This window comes from Beta vulgaris, chromosome 6, assembly GCF_026745355.1.
Source record: "Beta vulgaris subsp. vulgaris cultivar EL10 chromosome 6, EL10.2, whole genome shotgun sequence".
NCBI lineage: Eukaryota > Viridiplantae > Streptophyta > Magnoliopsida > Caryophyllales > Amaranthaceae > Beta > Beta vulgaris.
In genome coordinates, this window is record NC_079207.1 from 1,894,823 (window position 1) to 1,917,249 (window position 22,427).

The window sequence follows — 22,427 nt, forward strand, 5'->3', positions numbered from 1 at the left end:
ATTTTGGTCCGGTTCTTTTGGACTTATTGATAGAGTACGTATTAAACTATTTTTGGGACTTCAACCGTCAACTTAAACTTTTGGTTGAGTTGGTCCTTTGACATGATATCGGAGCCAGCGTGACATAAAGGTCACAGGTTCAAATTTCATCCACCCCCTCCTTTCTAAGTGGAATATTTAATGCCGGGTATGAGGGAGACTTGTGTTGCATCCACACTTGAAGCCAAATGGGCTCTCGCGGGACTCCTACCATCAGTTCAGTTAGTTTCCTCTCATAGTTTTCATTCATTTCAATTTAGATCAACCCAATTCAATTAAGTCCAATTCAGTTCAATTCAATTTAAAAGAACAAGGTTTTTATATGATCTCAAAAGAAATAAAAACTATATATTATATCATCATATTATATACTACTAAGGTTGGGTGTTCCCTGAAGTGCTAACTTGCCAGCTCTATATGCACCTTCATTTGTTTCATATGCTAAAAATAATTACCCAACAGGTTCATTGGATCAGGAGATCAATTAAGAGACCTTAAATCATTATTCTAGTTCACGCATGGGATGCGTCACGAACTCATATAATTATTCTTTTTCTGACCTTCCCAGAAGATCAAGGAGTACTTAAGACCTTGATTAAAAACAAAATTATACTTACGGATATGATTTTTTTTTTCTGCTGTCATGATCACGGGCACATTATGATATTGGCCGGTTAAAGGATTAAACTTTATGATTATTTAAGATTAGTTATACCTAACTATATTAATCATGAAGGATTAGGGAATCTCTGATCTAAACAACACTTTTCTAAACTTTTATTACTTCCTCCGTTTTTTAGATGTTACACTTTCTATTTTAGGAAATTTTAAATTAGATGTTACACTTTTATTTTGGGTAATAACTTATCTCTAATCTCTATCTCTCTCCTATAACATGTTCACATGGAACCTTTTTGTTTTTCATTCTCTCTATCTCTCTCTTCTTCAAAAATTACCTAGGAGTCCGTGATTTGAAAAGTATAACATCTAAAAGAAAACGGAGGAAGTATAATCTGTTTAAATTACGTGGATAAATATGGTTATTATGCACTTATACTACGTTATTGGCTAGAGAATTTTCTAGGTTATATATTTGAAATATGGAGAGAAGAGATTTATTTGGGAGTGGATCTATGAAGCACATTCCTTGCGTGCTATAAGAGTAGAGTATTGCTTACTTTAAATTATAGTCTTACATTGGCAAGATGCATGCTAATTTAATTAGGTGGATCGTGATTTATCAAAAGTCAATCAACTCACAAATTATGATTGTTTCACTAATTTTGATAGAATAATTTTAATTGATCTACTTATAAATTGTAACTTTAGTAGGGCGTGGCATGGTTGTGCTTGTGCCTTGTTATGGCACGACTGTGTAGCACAAAAGCTCATGCCAAACATCTCTAGACTTGCATTTCTGACATATGCTTAGCTTGGATATAGCACGCCGGTGCCAAACAAATCTTCATAAGTGACTTCGTGAGTGAGACTATTGTCCCAACTTACACATTTGTGCTAATAGAGCATGCATGTACCATCCTTAGGATGGTATATTTTCCCTAAAATTTGCGCATATAAATAGTGAATACAAATTTATGAAGAAGAAAATTATTTCGCTCAATTGAAAAATTAGCCGGTGAAGAACTTGTTATATGGTTTCAAAAAGTATTCGATGAATATAAATAATATAGATTTATTATTGTGTCCTCACAACAAACTTTGTCTATTGGTCGTTTCAACAATATAATCTCATTTGTGGAGCTAATATATTGATCCACCTAAAGTTGGATCGACATGACGTGGTATTTTTTGAGCTTTGAACATAATTTCTTAAGTTCGATTCTTATTTTTGACTATTCAGCTCTAGCATTGATCTAGCTCGATGTTTTTTGTTTTGGCAGAATATTCATCCCGATTCACTAATATGGGCTTTTTTTCAATGAAAATCCGACTTGACTGTGATCTCGTACGTCTAAAGTCATTGGTTTACACAAGGTAGAATATGTACCACCAAAACGATTAAATTATAATGTTCAACTTATTAAGGTTAAAATCAGCAATAACAAGCTTAGTTATAGGATGCAAACACAATGAGAACATCAAGTTAAGTGAGTGATCTTTTCAAGTCTCCTTAGTATTAAAATGACAAAAAGAATTTGTTGCCCCTTATGTTATAACGTTTATCTGATTTATATTAGGTGAAGGTTGTCTAGTTTTCAAGAGTGATAACGTAATAAGTTGAAACTCTAATTTTATTGTACACGCTGAGGTAGTTGTAGATTATGACATATATATACCTTGTGTTTTGCATGGATTAGTGGCGTCGTTCTCGCATCAAGGGGCCCGGTTAGTGGCCCGTTGGAGGGGATAATTTGAGAGGATATCTTTGCTTCTATTTTTATATATCTAAACAACTTGGTCTTCTTGTTTTTTCTTATTCATAATAAAAGAAATAAGATTTGCGTATATATCTTTCAATTCTTGATTTTGTTGAACTCGCTATCAGTTGATCAGTAGTTGTAGCCCACAATTAAGGTGAGTCATGAGTGGGATTTTTTTTTTTTTTTTGTGAACAAACGTAACATATATAGATTACTAAGTCATGAAAGTTTTACAATCCGCAAGGAAATTGTTCAAAATATAACTAGGGGGGTGGGGAAAATCCTAGTTACATTCATACTATCCGCATTACTTCGACACACTTTAGCGAGTCCATCTGCAACCATGTTAAGAGTCCGGCTACAATGTTTAATCTTCACTCCCGGAAGATCCTTCCACAGCTTTCTGCATTCACATAAATCACTCCAATAATTGTCAGCATAACCATCAGTATTACTAAGGAGGTTAATCATTCGTACACAGTCCGAAAATAAGGTAGCCGTATGGATGTTTCGTTCTTTAGCAATTTGGAGACCCAGTTTAATGGCCCTTAATTCCGCAAGACTATTATCTCTAGCAAATGTACAATGGCTAAACCCTACCTCCCAATCCCCCTTCCTATTCCGAATAACCCCCCGAGTCCAACAGGCTCATGGATATTCACAAAGGATGCATCAACATATATGGCAATATCTACTACCTCTCGGGTGATAGGGGTACTTGGCCCGTCCTCCTGCCTAGTATAGGTCCCTCCCTTAGTTCGAAGCCTAGCAAGGGTAAGAGCACGTTGAATGATGGTATTTGGTTGTGTCGGCTTTTGGTTTTTTAGGCTAACATTAATGCGGTCCTTCCAAATCTCATGGCAAAGGTATGGAAAAATGACTGCCCAACCCACTCCCTTAAAACTATCCTTACTTCCTAGGTTGAACTTTAGCCATTCAGTGAAAGATAACCCCCTCGGGCATTGCGGGGCCCCCGTATCCCAAACCCCCCTCGAGTGACTACAGTCGCGGATAACATGTGAGGAATCCTCACCTATGGTGTAGCATCTAGGACACTGGGAATTAGACACAATGTTTCTTATGTGTAGAAGTTTCATGTGAGAGATACGATCCTTCCAAAGTAGCCAGAAAAAGAATTTCAATTTAGGTTCCATGTTATTTTTCCAAGTTCAGTCTAGGTTGGTCCAAGGGGTGGGTAATTGAGCATCATAGGCTTGGGCAAGCGAAAAGGCCCCATTTACCATAAACGATGGGGTAGGAATGTTACTATGTGACTCTTCATGGGGCGGAGGCATACTAAGTATTCGGTTAAGGATGGCCTGAGGCAGGTGAAAGGAGAGCTCCCTCAGGTCCCAATTTTCCCCCTACCAAGTTTGTTCACCTTCAAATCTACTTCCCCTCTCTGGAGTGGGCCGCTAATCAGCGATCTAAGGGTCCCCACCCCTAGCCAATTGTCTTCCCATACATGGATGTTTTCCCCATTTCCTAGGTTCCACATACAATTCTCTTGGAGGAGGTGCCACCCCCTCCCTATGTTCCTCCATGTGGTAGACCCATTGGAGAATTTGGTGACACGGTGATCCTGAACATACTTTGACTTGATGTATTCTTGAGCTAGATTGGAAGGGGTTTGGGATACTTTCCACCCAAGCTTTGCCATATAGGCACAGTTTGTTTTCTCTTGGCTTCTAATTCCTAAACCCCCTCGGTTTTTCGGCTGGAACGTTTGTTCTTTGCCCACTAGGTGGATTTTTTTCTTTTCACAGGTATCCCCCCAAAGAAAATTGTTACTCACTGTGTCAAGGTCTTTTAAGATTGAGGATGATAAAAAGGTTGCCTGCATGTAATATGCAGGAATCGTGGAAAGAGTGGAGTTAATCAAACACAGTCGGCCCGCTTTAGAGAGGAACCTGGTTTTCCAGCTTGCTAGCTTGGACCTGACTTTATCTACCACAAACTGCACCTGGGCCCTGGAAGGTCGTTTATGTGTCAATGGAAGGCCTAGGTAAGTTCCCAAGTTTTCGTTTTCTCTCACATTGATGGTTGTTTGAAAGAGATCCTTACACTCCTCCGGAGTGTTAGGGGAAAAGATGAGTTTGCTCTTTATTTCGTTGATTTTCTGCCCTGATACATGGCAAAAGTTTTTCAGTGTTTCCCGGACCGAAAAGGCCGTGTTCTCATCTACCCGGCCAAACAATAGGAGGTCATCAGCGAAGAGCAGGTAAGAAATGGGTACCTTCTTCCTCCCTACCCAGAAAGGGACCCACTCATTTCTATCACAGGCCGAATGAATAGCCTTTGAGAGCATGTCTAGGCATATGTTAAAGAGATAGGGTGACATGGGGTCTCCCTGCCTGAGACCCCTTGAATGGTTAAAGGCCTCCGTTTTCCGCCCATTAATCAGTACTGAGGAAGAGGCTTGGGATACGCAGTTCATAATAAGTTTGATAGAAAGAGAGTCAAGGTTACAAGAGATAAGGCACGATCGAACAAAGTTCCATTCAACTCTGTCATAAGCTTTCTCAAGGTCTATTTTCAAAGCGAACCAACCCCACCTACCTTTCTTTTTATGCATTGAGTTTAAGATTTCCGATGCAACGACAAGGTTAATATCCGCCCCCCTTCCCTTGATAAAACTGTTTTGATTGGGAGATATCCATTCAGGGATTAGGGGTTTAAGTCTGTTGACCATGATTTTGGTGACTAGCTTGTATAGGGAATTGCACAGGCTAATAGGGCGGTATTGCTTTATTGTTTCCGGTGATGGTTGTTTTGGGATCAAACATATCAAAGCATGGCATAGGTGCTCGGGGATAGCCCCAAGCCTATACCAGTTTTGAACAGTATTGCATAGGTCCATCTCGATGATGTCCCACGATTTTTGAAAAAATAGCGGGTGAAAACCATCAGGGCCTGGGGCTTTCAAGGGTTTCATGCTGAACAATGCTTGTCTAATTTCCTCATTGGAAGGCGGGTGACTCAAATTGGCCATGTGAGCAGGGTCGCTACCTCTAGACTCCATGATGCCAGAGGTATGGTCAGAAGTGTACAGGTGCTTATAAAAGTCTTGGATATGATTTTTAATCTGTTCATGGTCATGCATCTCCAAGCCCACATCGTTCCTAAGAGTCAGGATCCTATTAAAAGCCCTCATAATGGTCACACTTCTATGGAAATAGTTCGTGTTTCTGTCCCCCTCTGTAATCCGGTCCATCCTACTTTTTGCTCGCCAAAGCAACTCTTCTTGGTCAAGGATGTCCAGTAACTCATTCTGTAATGAACACTCAAGGTTCTGGTGAAAAGTAGAGTAAGGTTTGTCCTGAAGGTAAGATTGGACCCCTTTAAGTCTAGCAAGCATGTTCCTCTTACGCACATACACATTACCAAAAACGTTTTTATTCCAATCTTTCAAGGCATCCCTAGTGAAATCAATCTTACCGTGTAAAGTTTCCCTCCCTCCATGCCAAGCTTGGTCAACAATCCCTAGGAATCTATGGTCAAGGGTCCACATAGGTTCGAACCTAAAGGACTTTTCTCCAATAACTGGAGTTTTATTATCCAGGCTAAGAAGGACGGGGCAGTGGTCCGATGTTACTCTAGGGAGGTGCAACAACTTGAAATCAGGGTATTTTGTAAACCATTCTACATTTGCCCACCCCCTATCTAGCCTCTCATAAATTGGGTTTGTTTTCCTTTTATTAGTCCATGTGAATTTTGGGCCATTAAAACCAATGTCAAGCAAATTGCATTCATCCATAATGCTAGCAAACAAATTCGAACGAGTAAGAGAGATTTTATTACCCCCTAGCTTTTCACTTTGGTTAAGAATCTCATTAAAGTCACCTAACACTAACCAAGGTTCATTTACATTCCTAGCCACATTTTTAAGGTTTTCCCACAAACATTTTCACATATGAAACTTAGGACTAGCATATATTGCGGAAAAGATAAAGGAAGACTTCGGGTTACGTACCTCAACCACGCCATGCACACTTTGGGCTCCTTCTCCAAGTGCAGAAAACTCGAGTATGAATGAGTTCCACATGAGGAGAATGCCTCTAGTGAACCCCAGAGGCTCCACTAAGAACCAAGAGTCCCAACCCAGGCTGGCCACTATCTCCGCAGTCCTAGCTCTATTAACCCACGTCTCCACCAGAATTACCAAGGATGGCATGTGTTGTTGGACCAACAACTTGAAGTTACTCATAAAGGAGGGCCGGCCCAAACCCCTCACGTTCCAAAAAAGGATATTCATTCCTTTAAACAATGATGGCAGCCCCATGATCCTCCTTAATACTCCCTCGTTTCCGGGAGCCCAAGGATCGACTTCGTTGCCGGTTTTGCTGCACGTCCACATGTGCCGGTGAGGCCATAAGGTCAGTTCGGCCTCGCGCGGGCCGTTTCTCGCGTTTCCCTCTTCCCATGCAATCGCTACTCCCACTTGTTTCATTGGTTTTTGGAGTTTCACTATGAGCAGCCCGTCCGTGTTGCTTCGCATTTGTAGCATCAAGTGCATGGATTTCAGCAAGACTACCGTCCTTATCATCGGGAACAGTGAGGTCGGGTCCAACCATGGGCCCATATTCATCATGATGTTCCTCTCCTCTATCTCGTCTTTCACCTCTTTTTTCAAGAACCACTGCATGTATACCCTCAACGTCAATGGTAAATGAGCCATCATCTGGAATTGTGGCACGTGTGGTGCCATCAACTCCCCATTGGCATACATTAGCAGGTGAGCGAATTTTTCTGGTTGTAGGTGTGGCTTTAGGATCAACTCCTTGACCTCCTGTAATGATAGGTCCGTGTAAAACTCCGTCGGAGTTTCGAGGTTGTCCGGCAGCAGTAAATCCACATAGCCCGGATTCACTTCCGGCGTCAACGGTCTCACCGGCCTTGCAAACAGTAGGGAACTGCAGTTTGTCACAAAATGGGTGCGGGGGGTGGGCGGCGGAGATGGGGGGGACAGCTAGGGTGGGGAGGAGTTTGGGGATATTTTCAGGTTTTGGGGCTGTTTTGGGGGGTGAAGAAGACAGATATATTTTTTGAGTTGTGTTTAAAACATTGGGCACAGGCTTTTTAAAATTATTTGAGGGGGAGTTTCTGAGTTGGGTTGGTGATGGAGGGAGTTGAGTTGATGGACAAGATGGTTTAGGTCTAGTAGGTGAAAAAGAAGGGCTAGCCATTTTACGTATCTCCCTGGTATGGGTTGAGGGATTGCTTTGGGTGGAGGAAGATCCTAGGACAGAGAGCTCCAGATTTTGGAGGCTTGAAAAGGGATTTTTGGTTTCCCAACCCCTTACATCAGGGATAGAAGTTTCCCCAACTGTAGATGAGTCCCCATCCCTTGGATTTTGTGACAATATTTTGACAGGTTGACTTTGTTCCACCTTTTTTGGTGTCCACCTCACCAGCTTCCGGTCCCCTTTTTTGAGACCCCCCTGCTCCACTTTAGGTACGGGTTGTTTCCTTCGAACTTCCCTCTTTCTCGCCGGAATCCACCCATACCCATCAACATTTCCTTCTCCGATGGACTCAACTCCACCTACATGACAGCTTCCCTCTTTCTCTGGTTTATTTCCCGACTTTCGATTGATCAAACAGTTGAGCTCTCCATGACCAACCCTTCCACATTTAGAGCACCACCAGGGTCCCTCCACGTAGATTAAGTGTTGACGGACCCCGCCTATAATGGCTTTTACCGGTGGTTTTTTCCGGACATCCATTAAAATACATAGGGCTGCATATTTTCTTCTTTCTCCACTAATGGAGTGTGAATCAATTTTTAAGGTCTGACCCATACTATTACCAATTTTTTCCAGAATACTCCTAGAATATAGCTCCATGGGGAGCTCCGGGAGATGAATCCATACCGGGAAATGGGTGATATCAGCATTTGATGGCTGAAATTCCGGTGTCCACTGTTGAACCGAGACGAGGTGGTTCATTAAAAACCACAGACCATCGATTATGATAGCGGTTCTCTGCTCGTGGGATGAGCACTTAACTGTGAAAAAGCCTTTCCCTAGAGGTATAGTTTCCATAATGCCAGGCCATTTCCATAGTTTCTTAAGTTCCTTCTGTAAAAAATCTTGTGAGAAGGTCCGACCAAGAATTTTACATATAAGCGCATATTGCCATGGGTTAGCAATACTTTCATATTCCTCCTTTGAAATAGGTATAAATACCTCACTTTCCCCCAAAGATGACGGCGGAGAAGTAACATACGGGTATTGGGCAATTTTTAAGGGAAAAGATTTGGATATTAAATCCCCTGCATTAATGGCATCTCCCTCCTCAAGGGCACTTTTGTATGAGGAGCCCCTGGTAGCATTAACTTCCCTACCATTGAGGTGGTTGGCCTCTTTTTCAGATTGGAGTTGGGCTTTAAAGCTAGGCTGGGACTGAGCTTCCTTACATTGGGACTCTTGCTTACCTGGATCCTCAGCGTCACTGGGAGTGTGCTGGCATGGCGGCTGGTTTAATGTCGTAAGGACGGTGGTTGGGGTGGGTAGAATATTTATGGGGTTCACTCTCTCTCTCTCTCTAAACTTTTCTCTCTCTTCCATCCTATGAGTGGGATTTTGTAACATATAGTAGACCAAGTCGAGCACCTTTCAAGTTTTAATTGAATGGATTTGCTTGATTTCCATAGATGGCCAACAGTGCGGGTCAATTCAGCCCAGTCCATTTTGTGGGTCGTGTGGGTCGGGCCAGCAAAAAGCTCGGGCCAGTCCAGCTCGAACCGTGAAATTGGTGGGCGAGCCGCGGGCCGGATTTCTTGAGCCCAATCCACTAAAGCCCGCTACTATCCGCCCAGCCCCGGACCACAAAATCGGTCCAGCCCGACCCATGAACCGGACCAGCCCAGTCCAAGTAAATATTGAACCAAATTGTATATATTTTTTAATCAAACTGTATATATTTTAATTAAATTACATATATTATAATTCAATCAAATTTAAAAATAATGAAATTATTCATTAATATTAATAATTGTATATATTTTACTTCATTTTAAAGATTTTTATGTAACAATAATGAATAATTTCAATGATTAAATAATTTTGAAAAAAATATTCTCATGTCGGCCCACCAGTCGGATCCAGCCCACTAGACCCACGAACCGCCAAAATCGTTTCTCGAACCATAAAAATCGGTAACAGACTGATGTGGGCCAAGATCTTTCAACCCACGGACCAGCACGTCCAACCCATGAATTTCACGGTCGAGTCCTGGGCCGTGAAATCTCAGCCTAGCTCACTACGGCCCACGATCCGGCCCGTCCATCCCGCACCAGTGGCCATCACTAGATTTCCATCTTTGCCAAGTTGGCCTTGCGGATTAAGTTTTCATAAAGATGAATTATTAATGAAAAGGTATTCTATCAATTGAACGCCCTTGTTTTGCATAAAAATTAAGATAAAGAAAAAAAAATCAATTGAGCTAATGTTCTGATGGTGAAATAGGTGGCGAACTTCAAGGTAAGTTCTCCAAAAGTAGAATGGGGGGATGCTAAGAAACAATTGCAAGGAAGCAAACGTAAAGTATTCTCAGGGAATGCGAGGAAACCTCTTCATACCATTAAATCAAAGATTAGATTCGTTGTAAAGGATTTAAAGAAATTAAGAAAGTAGAGATAGAGAGAGTATAGTGTTCATAATGTCCCTGTAGAATAATAACAAATGATAGTACTATGACAATATGTCTAATTCATGTCCACGTTTATGACTATGATGAGCCTACATAGGAAAAGATTATCCTATTTTGTCCTATTAAGTGACCGCCAACAATGTTCTTGAACCACTTATGGATATGATCTTAATCATCGTATAATGGTCACGTCCTGATATGATACCCGCGGATGCATGACATGTGTTCGCTAGCTAGCATAGTTGGATGCTACCCATGTAGACTATGGCTACACCAACTTTTTCAAAAAAATAAAATAAAATTCTATTTTTATTCATTAGTCAGTTCACATCTAGAGAAACTTCTATCTGAAAGGTAAAAATGGGATATTATATGTCCCTATCTAGAAGATATCTTAAGTTGATGAACTCATCCAATCTTTTATTTAGGAGGTAAGAATTCACCCCAAAGTGAGAGCTTCATACCATTAGGTTTGACCAATTCAATGAGCTCAATAATATCTGAGCACAATTTTTATTATTTGAATCACCTACATATGAATATATGATGGATAGTTGGTAAAAAAAAGCGTTATATGTTCATTATAGCAATTTTATTATTTGAATGTTGATTGGTCCAAACAATTAATATTGTTAGACTTAATTGGTTATGAATTCCATTAAACTCTATCCAATTACTTGTTAAGACTATTATTTTTTATTGGGTTAAGATCAGATCCAATGTCATATGACTTTTATAAATAAACACAGTGACCTAAAAAGATACATAAATAAACAAATTATTTAAAACTACGGATTTTTTTTGTCTTTGTGTTAACTATTAAGAAATATATTAATATGAAACAACCCCAAAAAAACAGAGCCATAACAATTTTCATATATACTTCATAAGCCAGGAAACATAGTAGAGTTACCAGAGTATATGCTATAATTCATTTCACCTCCAAATTATTAGACTATCTTATAGTATGAAGTTTACCTAACTAATTAGCAAGTCCACTCTAATGAATCCTTTCTAATAAAATAATCAATTGATTAAGGCTTAAGACAAAGACAAATCAATCTTAAACTATTGCTATTTAATTGCTAATTATTGGAGGATCAATCACATCGTTTTCATTAACGAAAAGAGCATAATAGAAGTGCTTCTCATGGGGTTACCATCAGCTCTCACTAGCTAGCAAGTAGCCAATCAAAACCGAATATATCTTCTTGCTTTGTAATTGTCTTTTAAGGGTTGTCACATCATCAAATTACGATTTTATATACTAGTAGTTCCATTTTCTTTTCTTTTTCGCCAATAAGAAAGTTAGGATCGATATCACATATCAGTAGCGTAAGATATTCCTACTATGAGTTCCAAGCCACACATATCATCCTGGGAAGTACAAGTCATCTTCGAAACACATATTCACATCTCAATAAGAACGAGGGTCGTGTAGGGTACTATAGTTGAGGTAATAAAGTCTCAAATACAAGTGCCTCCTCCGTTCATTTTTACTAACAACACTTTTCTTTTATGGTATTATTAAATTACTTGTAACACTATTTCTGACGTATGCAAAATAGACTCAGTACAAAGTACAAAGAAGGGGGGATCGAACCTGTGACCTATCGTTCACAACACCTCAATCTTAATCACTAGACCAAGACATCCTTGGTTACTTGTGCACTCATAGGTCATAGCAAACATATGCAAGATCTTTTTGAAAATAAGAAAGAACGTTGTTAAGTGGATAGACAAGATATAAACTACATAACTTATAGTTAGCTAAATTTATAAAACTAAATTACAACCTAACCAACAAAAACAATGGCACTAGCAGAAAAAAAATGTTTTGCTGCTCATCAAATGCTTTGTTTTTTTCACAAACGCAGCATTTCGTAGGCTTTTCACAAGATTTTAGTAAAAAAATCACAAATGCTTCGGTTGATTAGAGAATGAAGCACTTTCTAACAAATGTTCCGGTTAGAGCATTTGTGCTTTTCATCTTGTAACCCCATAAAAACTTTAATTCCCTTCTTCGCTCATTTCTTTTCACTCGTTATTCTCTCTCTTTTCGATTCTTTCACTCTGCTACTTACTCTTCCGTCAAATGCTCCGGTTGATTCAGTCCTTGTTCTTTAAAGTGAAATCAACGTTGTTGCAGAAACCCCATAATTTCTCTCTCACCCACACTGTTTAACTCTCCCATTTATTATTGAAGGTATTTTCGCTCAATTTAATCGCGCGCAATAATTTCTGATTATCATTTGATTTTAATTGCAGTTAGCTTCTTTTTCAATCGATTAACATTATAATTTAACCTTTTTCACGGCTTATTCGTGATTATTCTGCGTTTTTTAATTCTATTTTCCTTGTTGTTTTTCTCTCTTTCTATAAATGTGAGTGTTTTTTTGCCTGCATATTTATGAAATCATCTGTTTTCTAAGTTTGTTTTGATTTTAATTTGAGGTATTGTTGAACACTTGAATTTTTGGTTGCTCATGTGCCCCAGAAATTGTCGATTTTTTGTTGGGTTTTATTTATTCTGGCTGAATTACTTGGATATGTCTGAAATTTGGTAGAGTTTTCTAGTTATGCATTATATTCAAATAGAAATTACAACAAGGAAAAGTGGTATACACAGTAGGGTTCCTCAATTGTTTTTTTGCTTCATCTTCTTTCAGGAAGAGAGAAAACTTGGGTAATTCTTCCACACAAAAAAAAGCTCCATATGCACTCAAACCTGAAAAAAAAAATCCAGACTTTGAACATTTGAAGGAGCTTTTTCAGCACCACATTGATTCATATGATCACTTAATAAAGCATGGTTGGGAGAAATGATGAATAGTGTAAAACCCGTTGAAATTCGCAACTCTTCTGCTGGAGATAAACTTAGAAATATCCTGCATTTTTTGGTGTTTCAGATACCCTTTCAATTCCGCAGGTTTTTTTTTTTGGAGTTCTGATAGAGTATAAATCTATTTCTGGGGCCTCAACCATCAGCTTAAGCTTTTCGTTGAGGCCCCAGAAATAGATTTATACTCTATCAGAAATAGATTTATATACTCTATCAAGTTCCAATTTTGTTTGTTCTTGAATTTCCTTGTTTCACTTATATGAATGTTTTTTTCAATGGCGGTTCATGTTAGCCGATCCAAAATCATATTGGGGGCAAGGGTTTGTTGTGACTCCTTGTTTTTCCTTGACTTTATGGGTACTTTCTATTGGTAATACGGAGGTATTCCCACCTTTTAAGGATGATAAGGGAATGGCAAAGTCTTCGCTTTCGTACAAGGTGAGATATATTTTGTTCTGTCTTAGCAGTATACATGGTAAGTCGTAAGGGCAGGCACTTTGCCGGAGGCTCTTCCTTAGAAGGAGTTGCTATTAGTTTGTTTGCCTTGTGGATGAGCAATGTTGTTCAGAATGGCCAGTTCAATTATTTGGATTTTACTTGTGATCATTTATGAATGTGTAATATATGTTTATGTTAACCATTCAGCCAATGCCTTGTTTCCACACTGTCTGCAGGTGTGATCAAAGCTCAGACTTATCGTTGAAAGCAATCAGGGATGCTGGCTGTGAGAAGATTACCATGGTGCAAGAGGCAACTCTTTCTATGATTCTAAAAGGTCACTAAGAGAAATTGTTGTAGATATGTTGTCTGCTCTTGTTGGGTGCTTTTATTAGTATGGTTTATATATAATCAAGAAATTGTTGGATAGCTCGTGTAATGTATTGTGCTAGTTTGCCAGTTATGGTTTTCATGTTGCTGAGATAGTGGGATGAGGTTTGCCTTTTCTGGTTCTTGCTCGTATTTCTTCATTAGTTTGCTTAATCATGCTAATAGCTTATGATTGACCTTTATATAACCGCGGCCCCTCACCCCTGTCTTTCTGGTGCTTTGGACTGTAGATGGGTTATTCATTATGACGGGAGATGTCCTTCCATGTTTCGATGCCTCCATTATGAATCTTGTAGAGGATGCTTTGTACATCATCCAAAATTCCTATAACTTTTGACATTGCTTCTAACCATGGGGTTGTCACGGGTGTCTTAAAGGCCTTGTTTAGAAGCTCTGTCTCCTATCAGTTTAGTTGAGAATCTCCTGCAGAAACCTAGTCAGGAGGAGCTTGTCCAAAGTCAGGCTGTTCTTGATGATGGGAAATTATTTTTGGACACTGGTGGCATAGCATTTGATGGGTTGAGCACTTGAGCTTGTCAATTTTGCATAGTCTGCTGAATCTTTGATCCTGCAGCTTCTGGATAGTATAAAAGAGGCAAGCTTTCTTTCAAGTTTCAACTATTAGCACTCCTTCATTTTCTATTCTATTTTTATCCATCAGACTAATTCTTGTGACATGCCTTAAGATTTGAAACAGTAATAAGTACCTCAAATTATGAACTCTCTAACAGGAAAGCTAGTACGTTCTTCGTCGTTTCCTGTTCTCTTTTATTATGTCACCCAAGTTAAGCAAATAAGGAACTATATGTTCCTGATACCCTAACCAAATTACCATAAGCTTCTGTATTACGGACAACGAACGCAGCTTGATCTGATTATAAGTTCTTATTTGCTTACAATTGAACTACTGAAGCAGTGCTCAAATTGTTTACCAGTTTTGCCAGTCTCTTGGGTAGTCAACATGAATTATCTCATTGCTTATTCAGTATGACATGCCTTTGATTAGCAGTGTGGTGCTTGGTGGTAAAAAATGTGCTTCTTGTGTGTCTTTGTTCAACGTGAAGACACCAAGTTTGCGCTGTTTGAGATGGGAGGTGTCACATGTTTCCAATCCGATTACTCATACCTTTCAATCAATAAATTTGGTTGAAGAATTCTGCAGCAAGGACAAAGTTTCACGCAGTCTCATCTGTGAGAACTGAGAAAAAGAGATCCTCCTGCAAAAAGTTGAGCAAACCTAATGGCTTCTTGTCCGATGAGTGATACTGATACATAAATCTAGTCATTATGTTGTAAACTAAGAGTGTTTGACTGATTGGTACTCCCTCCGTCCCAAAATTATTATTTTTTATTTAAATAAATGTTGTATGGAAATAGATGATTTTAGGAGAGAGAATGGATAATAATTGATGAAAGAGCATTAATTGTGACATTTTGGTTGAATAATCAAAGGAAAAAAAACAAATTTCAAAAAGCAAATAAATGATGGGACACGATTTTTCCAGACAAATTACGTAAATGTAGAACTAAATATGGAAATATGAATTATATTTTGGGACACCCAAAATGGAAATGAAAAATAAATTTTGGGACAGAGAGAGTATAAGTAGAGTGGGTTATTATAGCATCCTTATAAAGCTTGGAATCAATGTAAATCTTACTCCCTCCGTCCCATAATATAGTTCTCATTTCTATTTCGAGAGTCAAAATTTAAAATCTTTGACCAAATATTCTCATTAATGTATACACGAAAACATATTCATGTGGGGTCTTGTTGGATTCGTCTCAACGTGTACATTCATAATATCGGTTTTTTATATTTTGTACTAATACGAAATAGAAGATATAATAGGTCAAAGATACGTCTTGGAGACTGTGCAAAAAGAAATGGGAACTATATTTTGAGACGGAGGAAGTATAAGATTAGGGGTAGTTATTCTAGCGTGGATCTGACCAGATCCACTCATTTAATATTGTGACTCTTTTTTTTCCTATGTAGCAACTTTTTAAAATTTTAAGTTACATTATATAATTATTATTTAACATAGTGATCAATAGTGACTTTTTCTTACATTAATTTATCATAATAAAATTTTCATCTTGTGCCATACTAATTTTTTTTCACAATCAAACTTTTAAAATCTATATTTACTCATTCTTTATATATATTTTATATATATATAATGATCTTTTTTTCTTAATTTACATGAATTAGCATTAGATCCACACTAATTTAGTGTAGACCAGGTCCATATAAGTTTTTTACTATTTGTAATATTTATTGTATTTATGAACAAAAATATTTAAAATACAACTTTTATATATAAGCAATTTATTGTAAATCAATTTAGAAAAAAAAAACAATAAAAATTGTTTTGTTGGGCCCTCAAATGTTGCTAGTATTCTCAACGAGTAAAGTATTTTTTGTTGAAAACTGCTTCGTTTTTCCTCTATTAACCGAAGCATTTGATGTATCCTGGACATGTAAAATTTATCAAATGTCCCATTTGGCAGTTAGCAGATATCTTTTAGCTAATTATACTATATATAACTTATTGTATTAGATGTTTGTATAAAAGTGTTTGGTAAGTAATTGATACTGTAGTTGATTGCTAAATAATTGTGTAAAATGATCATTAAGGACATGCACATATTTCATTGTTGTACTCCCTCCATAACGAATTACTAGCAACAATTGAATATTTTACATCTCACAGATAATACCAAATGTTGCTAGTAATTCATTATGGAGGAAATACTTTTTAATTTTTTATTGTGTATTAATGTAATTTTGTAAAATTTAGGACATAAATGTAATTTGGCCTATTCATTTCCGTCCTGTAATGTCAAAAAGTTCCTCCCGAGATTTTTCAAAAAGAGTTTTTTAGACCCAATCAGCTATTTGAAATATATTTTGATCAAACACTCAAATTAGAGAATTGGCTAGTCAAATCCTTTAAGGTTGTGTTTGGAAACACAAATTTCATTTCAATTGTTGGATTTCAAATCTGGAAATTGAAATGCTCATATCTATACTTATATATTAAAAGGTGTACATCAATAAGTAACTGTGCCACGTGGCACTATCCCTTAAAGTATTGATTTCATGTACTCCACATTCAATAACAAAAAGTTAGAAAATGCATGGTATAAGATTTGATCCCATGACCTTAAGTTTGTATACTAAAGTTTTAACCACTAAACCAAATAATATTTGGTGTTATAATTTCAATATAAAATCCTATTAAATGAAAATTATGATTACCCGGGGCATAACCCGGACCTAAAAACTAGTTCAATTCTAAATGATGGCAGATTAGCAGTATGGTAGACGAGAGAGAATAGTTATGGTAGGAGAGATATAGTGCACTAAGATGGGAGAGAAAGAGTAGAAAAAAACAGCTTTGTTTTAAGAGGAGTTGAATTTCAAATGACTTGATAAATCATGGTATTTCATATCCCTCATCAAGATAGGCTTTCTTAATTATTCCAGAATTTGAACAAGTTCTTTGATTTTAAATTCCAACTCATCCAAACAATGGAGTTGATACAAATCCAACATTTGAAATGAACTGCTAGCATCCAAACAGACCATAGGAGATCATGCCTTTTGATTGTGGTCTAAACCTTTTCGTTATCAAACCAGGCCCAAATCTTTAAAATCATATTTTACGTTGAAAGGTAATAGCATCATTTTACATTTAGAAATTTGGCCTTCTTGTTATAAGCCTTGTAATTTCCAATCATTGTTCAACAAATGTCTTCACTAGCAATTAGCATAATCCCCGTAAAAAAGTCATTTCGAATAATGGCTTTCGGTTCTCTTCCCCTCTTTCACCACCCCAGACATTCTTGGGCATGCTCCTTTTCTTATTGAAAATCACTTAACATATCTATTTTTGCTGTAAAGAGAACATACTTTAATCATGATGAACTTCCTTTTCTTATTGAAAATCACTTAACATATCTCTTCCCCTCTTTCACCACCCCTAGGGGTGCGTTCTGTTCAACTTAAAAAATTAAGTTTCAGGTCCAATAAGTTCAGATAAGTTCAGATAAGTTCAGATAAGTTGCAATAAGGTCTAATAAGGGTGCGTTCTATTCAACTTATTGGACCTGAACTCATTGGAACTTATCTGAACTGAACTTATTGAACCTGAACTGAACTTATTGGAACTTATTAAACCTGATTGGACCTGATTGGACCTGATTCAACTTATTGGACCTGATTGGACCTGATTGGAACTTATTGGTCCTGATTTAACCTGATTGACCTTATTGGACCTTATTGGAACTTATTGACCCTGATTGAAACTTATTAGACCTTATTGGACCTGATTGAAACTTATTAGACCTTATTGAACCTGATTGAAACTTATTTGACAAAAACATTGACCATGAATAACATAAATATTACCACTAACGTAAATACTACCCCTCAAAATTTTTTATGGAATAATAATTATTATAATTCGTCCTTTAAAAAATAATGATTATTAATTATCTCTTATGATAATTAATTTAACAAAAAAATTACTATTTATATATTTGCCTATACATAACTTTCATCACTAATATATCTAATAGTGTTGTTTTAACGAAAACATGTTACTCCAGTGATGATAATGAAGCAATCAATTGATAACATTTATATCTTTCATAGTTATTAGTAACGAAAACATGTTATCTCTAGTTATTTAAAGACGAATTGCAAAATATTGTAATTATTATTATTATTATTTATTATTATTATATTATTATTATTATATTATTATTATTTATTATTATATTATTATATATTATTATTATTATTATTATTATTATTATTATTATTATTGTTGTTAACCTTAATTATTTGACCATGATTATAATATTATTCAATAGCAATATGAATAATCAAATAATAGACAATAATACAAGTATAATACTATACATTATGGTACTTTAATAAAAAATTCTAATAATAACATAATCAGCTAATAGTAATATGAATAATAAAATAATAGACATAATACAAATAAATAATAAAATAATAGACATAATACAAAGAAATAATAAAATAATAAACACTAATACAAGTATAATACTATATAATCATTGTGGTACTTTAATTAAAATTCTAATAATAACATAATCCGCTAATAGTGATATGAAATTATGAATAACAAAATAGTGGACAATAATACAAATGTTTATTAAACATTGACTATTTGGACCTTATTAGACCTGATTGGAACTTATTGGACCTTATTAGACCTGATTGGAACTTATTGCACCTGATTGGAACTTATTGCACCTGATTGGAACTTATTGGACCTTATTAGACCTTATTGGAACTTATTAGACCTTATTGGAACTTATTGTACTTATTAGACCTTATTGCAACTTATCTGAACTTATCTGAACTTATCTGAACTTATTGGACCTGAAACTTAATTTTTTAAGTTGAACCAAACGCACCCTAAGTGCAATAAGTTCCAATAAGGTCTAATAAGGTCCAATAAGTTCCAATCAGGTGCAATAAGTTCCAATCAGGTGCAATAAGTTCCAATCAGGTCTAATAAGGTCCAATAAGTTCCAATCAGGTCTAATAAGGTCCAATAAGGTCCAAATAGTCAATGTTTAATAAACATTTGTATTATTGTCCACTATTTTGTTATTCATAATTTCATATCACTATTAGCGGATTATGTTATTATTAGAATTTTAATTAAAGTACCACAATGATTATATAGTATTATACTTGTATTAGTGTATATTATTTTATTATTTATTTGTATTATGTCTATTATTTTATTATTTATTTGTATTATGTCTATTATTTTATTATTCATATTACTATTAGCTGATTATGTTATTATTAGAATTTTTTTATTAAAGTACCACAATGTATAGTATTATACTTGTATTATTGTCTATTACTGTATTTGATTATTCATATTGCTATTGAATAATATTATAATCATGGTCAAATAATTAAGGTTAATAATAATAATAATTATTATTATTACAATATTTTGCAATTCGTCTTTAAATAACTAGAGATAACATGTTTTCGTTACTATGAAAGATATGAATGTTATGCAGATTAAGCTATTGAATAACTATTATAATCATGGTCAAATAATTAAGCTGCTCAGATGAAGAATTGAAGGACGAAGAATGGCTTCGTGTTATGCAGATTTTGAACAAAAAAAGAAAAAACAGAAGGAAGAAAGGAGAAGAAAGGAGAAGTAATGAGAAGAAATCTGAGAGGTGTTGAAGCTACTGTGACTTTGAACATTTTTTTCTCTTTCTTCTAGTAACATTCAAATAAATGAAAGGTGAAGAAAGGTGAAGAAATGAATGAAGGAGTTGTTGTTAGCAATAAATGTTCAGCTTATTTTCATTGATTAGGAAAAGGAGAATCAGGCCCATAATCAAGCCCTTCACAATGATAGTTCACTGCCTTTTGCTCGTCTTAAATTAGTAACTACTAGTATTTTATAAAATTAATTTTTTGATTTTCTACTAGTGTTTTATAAAATTAAAACAACACTATTAGATATATTAGTGATGAAAGTTATGTATAGGCAAATATATAAATAGTAATTTTTCTGTTAAATTAATTATCATAAGAGATAATTAATAATCATTATTTTTTAAAGGACGAATTATAATAATAATTATTCCATAAAAAATTTTGAGGGGTAGTATTTACGTTAGTGGTAATATTTATGTTATTCATGGTCAATGTTTTTGTCTAATAAGGTCAAATAAGTTTCAATCAGGTTCAATAAGGTCTAATAAGTTTCAATCAGGTCCAATAAGGTCTAATAAGTTTCAATCAGGGTCAATAAGTTCCAATAAGGTCCAATAAGGTCAATCAGGTCCAATAAGTTCCAATCAGGTTGAATCAGGTCCAATAAGTTGAATCAGGTCCAATCAGGTTTAATAAGTTCCAATAAGTTCAGTTCAGGTTCAATAAGTTCAGTTCAGATAAGTTCCAATAAGTTCAGGTCCAATAAGTTGAATAGAACGCACCCCTAAGAAGCTCTACATTACATTATCGTGTCGAAAATACTCGAGCCATGCCTATTGGCAAAAAAGCCCAAAAGATATTGCTTCCAAAGTTCCTATTGATGACTTAAATTATGATTTTTCTTTTTGGTGACGGGGAATTGTATTATTCTTTGAAAAACAGTTTAAGAAATATTATTATACGGGTTATGTGATATGCAGTCCTTAGAGTTGCATATACGACATAAATACACTACTTAAAAATGGAAATAAGTTGTGAATTTATGGGAAAGTTTTGCATCAACCGATGTAATAAATGATCAATTAATGCAACTTATTTTCATTTTGAGTTTCTTATATTTAGCCCTTAGGGCTGCATATAGCTTTTCCCTTATTATATACTAGTCTTCATATGCACGCGATGCGTGCGTTAATTTCAAAATTTGTTATTCTATTAGATACTCCATTCGTACTTTATTTATGATTAAACTTAAATATGAAAAATTCAACAGTTAGATGAATTTAGATATATTAATTCGCTAATGTAAAAAAATAAAAAGGTTGTGAGTGATTGTTAACATTGATTTTTTGTGAATTAATATTGAACAGAAAGAACAAAAATAATGAGTTGGTTTAACTGAATTAAAGAGTATTAAAGGTAGTGAATGTTCGGATTTTTCATGTGCACGTTATGTATGCCATTTTTTTTATAAGGTATAAATTTTTGATTGAAGTATTTGATGCATATACCATTTAAAACTTATTTTAAATGGCAAGTTGGAATGAGAATTTTTAAATGATTTGCTTTTGTAATTTTTTTCATTCCATTAATTAGATCATTAAGGGTATTTTAGTCACTTCAAAAGAGGACACTACACCTTCTCCCTTGGCTTATATAATAGAGATATATAAAATCTGACTTTAGTGAAAAAAAATTCTTATATGAGAACATAAGTAGTTTGCAGTAATTTGTACTTTTTTTTGGTGCTAGTCAAGTTGTGGATTCAAACGACTTTGTCTACAATAATAACATACATCATAGTCGTCCATGACACTTTGTATATAAAAAAGATATGAAAGATGAGTAAGTTACATCATATATGAGTTGATAATAAACGAGATAATCGATATATGTGTCAACATAGAAAAATCGTACATAAATATACACTCTCATCATCATATTTTTCCTTCGGTTTTTTCACCAAATACCCCCGACAAATCAAAAAATTCATCATATACCCTCAATGTTTCAGAAATGCACCGTATACCCTTGAGTTTCCGAAAACGCGCACCAAATACCCTTTTGCCTAACTGCCGTTAACCCACAGTTAGCTTTATTTACAATATTGCCATCATTAACCCTAATCCTAATTAAACCTAACCTAATCTAACCCTAATCATACCCCTAAACCCTCCCCCTTACCCTAACCCTACCCCTTGGCAACCCCCACCCCCACCTCCTCCCCTCCACCACCCCAGCCTCTACCCCTCCCTCTCCCCCACCGTTGATATTTGGCCGGCCTCCCCCACTGTCGATGTTACGCCGGCCTCCCCCACCCTCACCGCACCGTCGCTGCGCGTGCCGGCCTCCCCCCTCCTCTTCGTTCTTCGCCGGAGTCCCCCACCCCCTCTTCGTTCTGCGCCGGAGTCCCCCTCCCCCTCGCCGGCAACCCCCCCTCCCCTTC

The 22,427-nt window shown here is 36.1% G+C and overlaps 1 long non-coding RNA gene across 2 annotated transcripts; it reads left to right on the forward strand.

The window, feature by feature from the left end:
- Window positions 1–11,240: 11,240 nt before the first annotated feature.
- Window positions 11,241–15,173, forward strand: LOC125498278 (uncharacterized). 2 transcript variants are annotated; one of them, XR_007275152.2, is made up of 3 exons: window positions 11,241–11,529; window positions 13,590–13,848; window positions 13,974–15,173. It is a non-coding gene; the product is annotated as an uncharacterized LOC125498278 (long non-coding RNA). The 2 variants fall into 2 exon arrangements; XR_007275151.1 differs by lacking the exons at window positions 11,241–11,529; window positions 13,974–15,173 and adding an exon at window positions 11,725–12,279 and having other exon boundaries at window positions 13,590–13,782.
- Window positions 15,174–22,427: the final 7,254 nt, after the last annotated feature.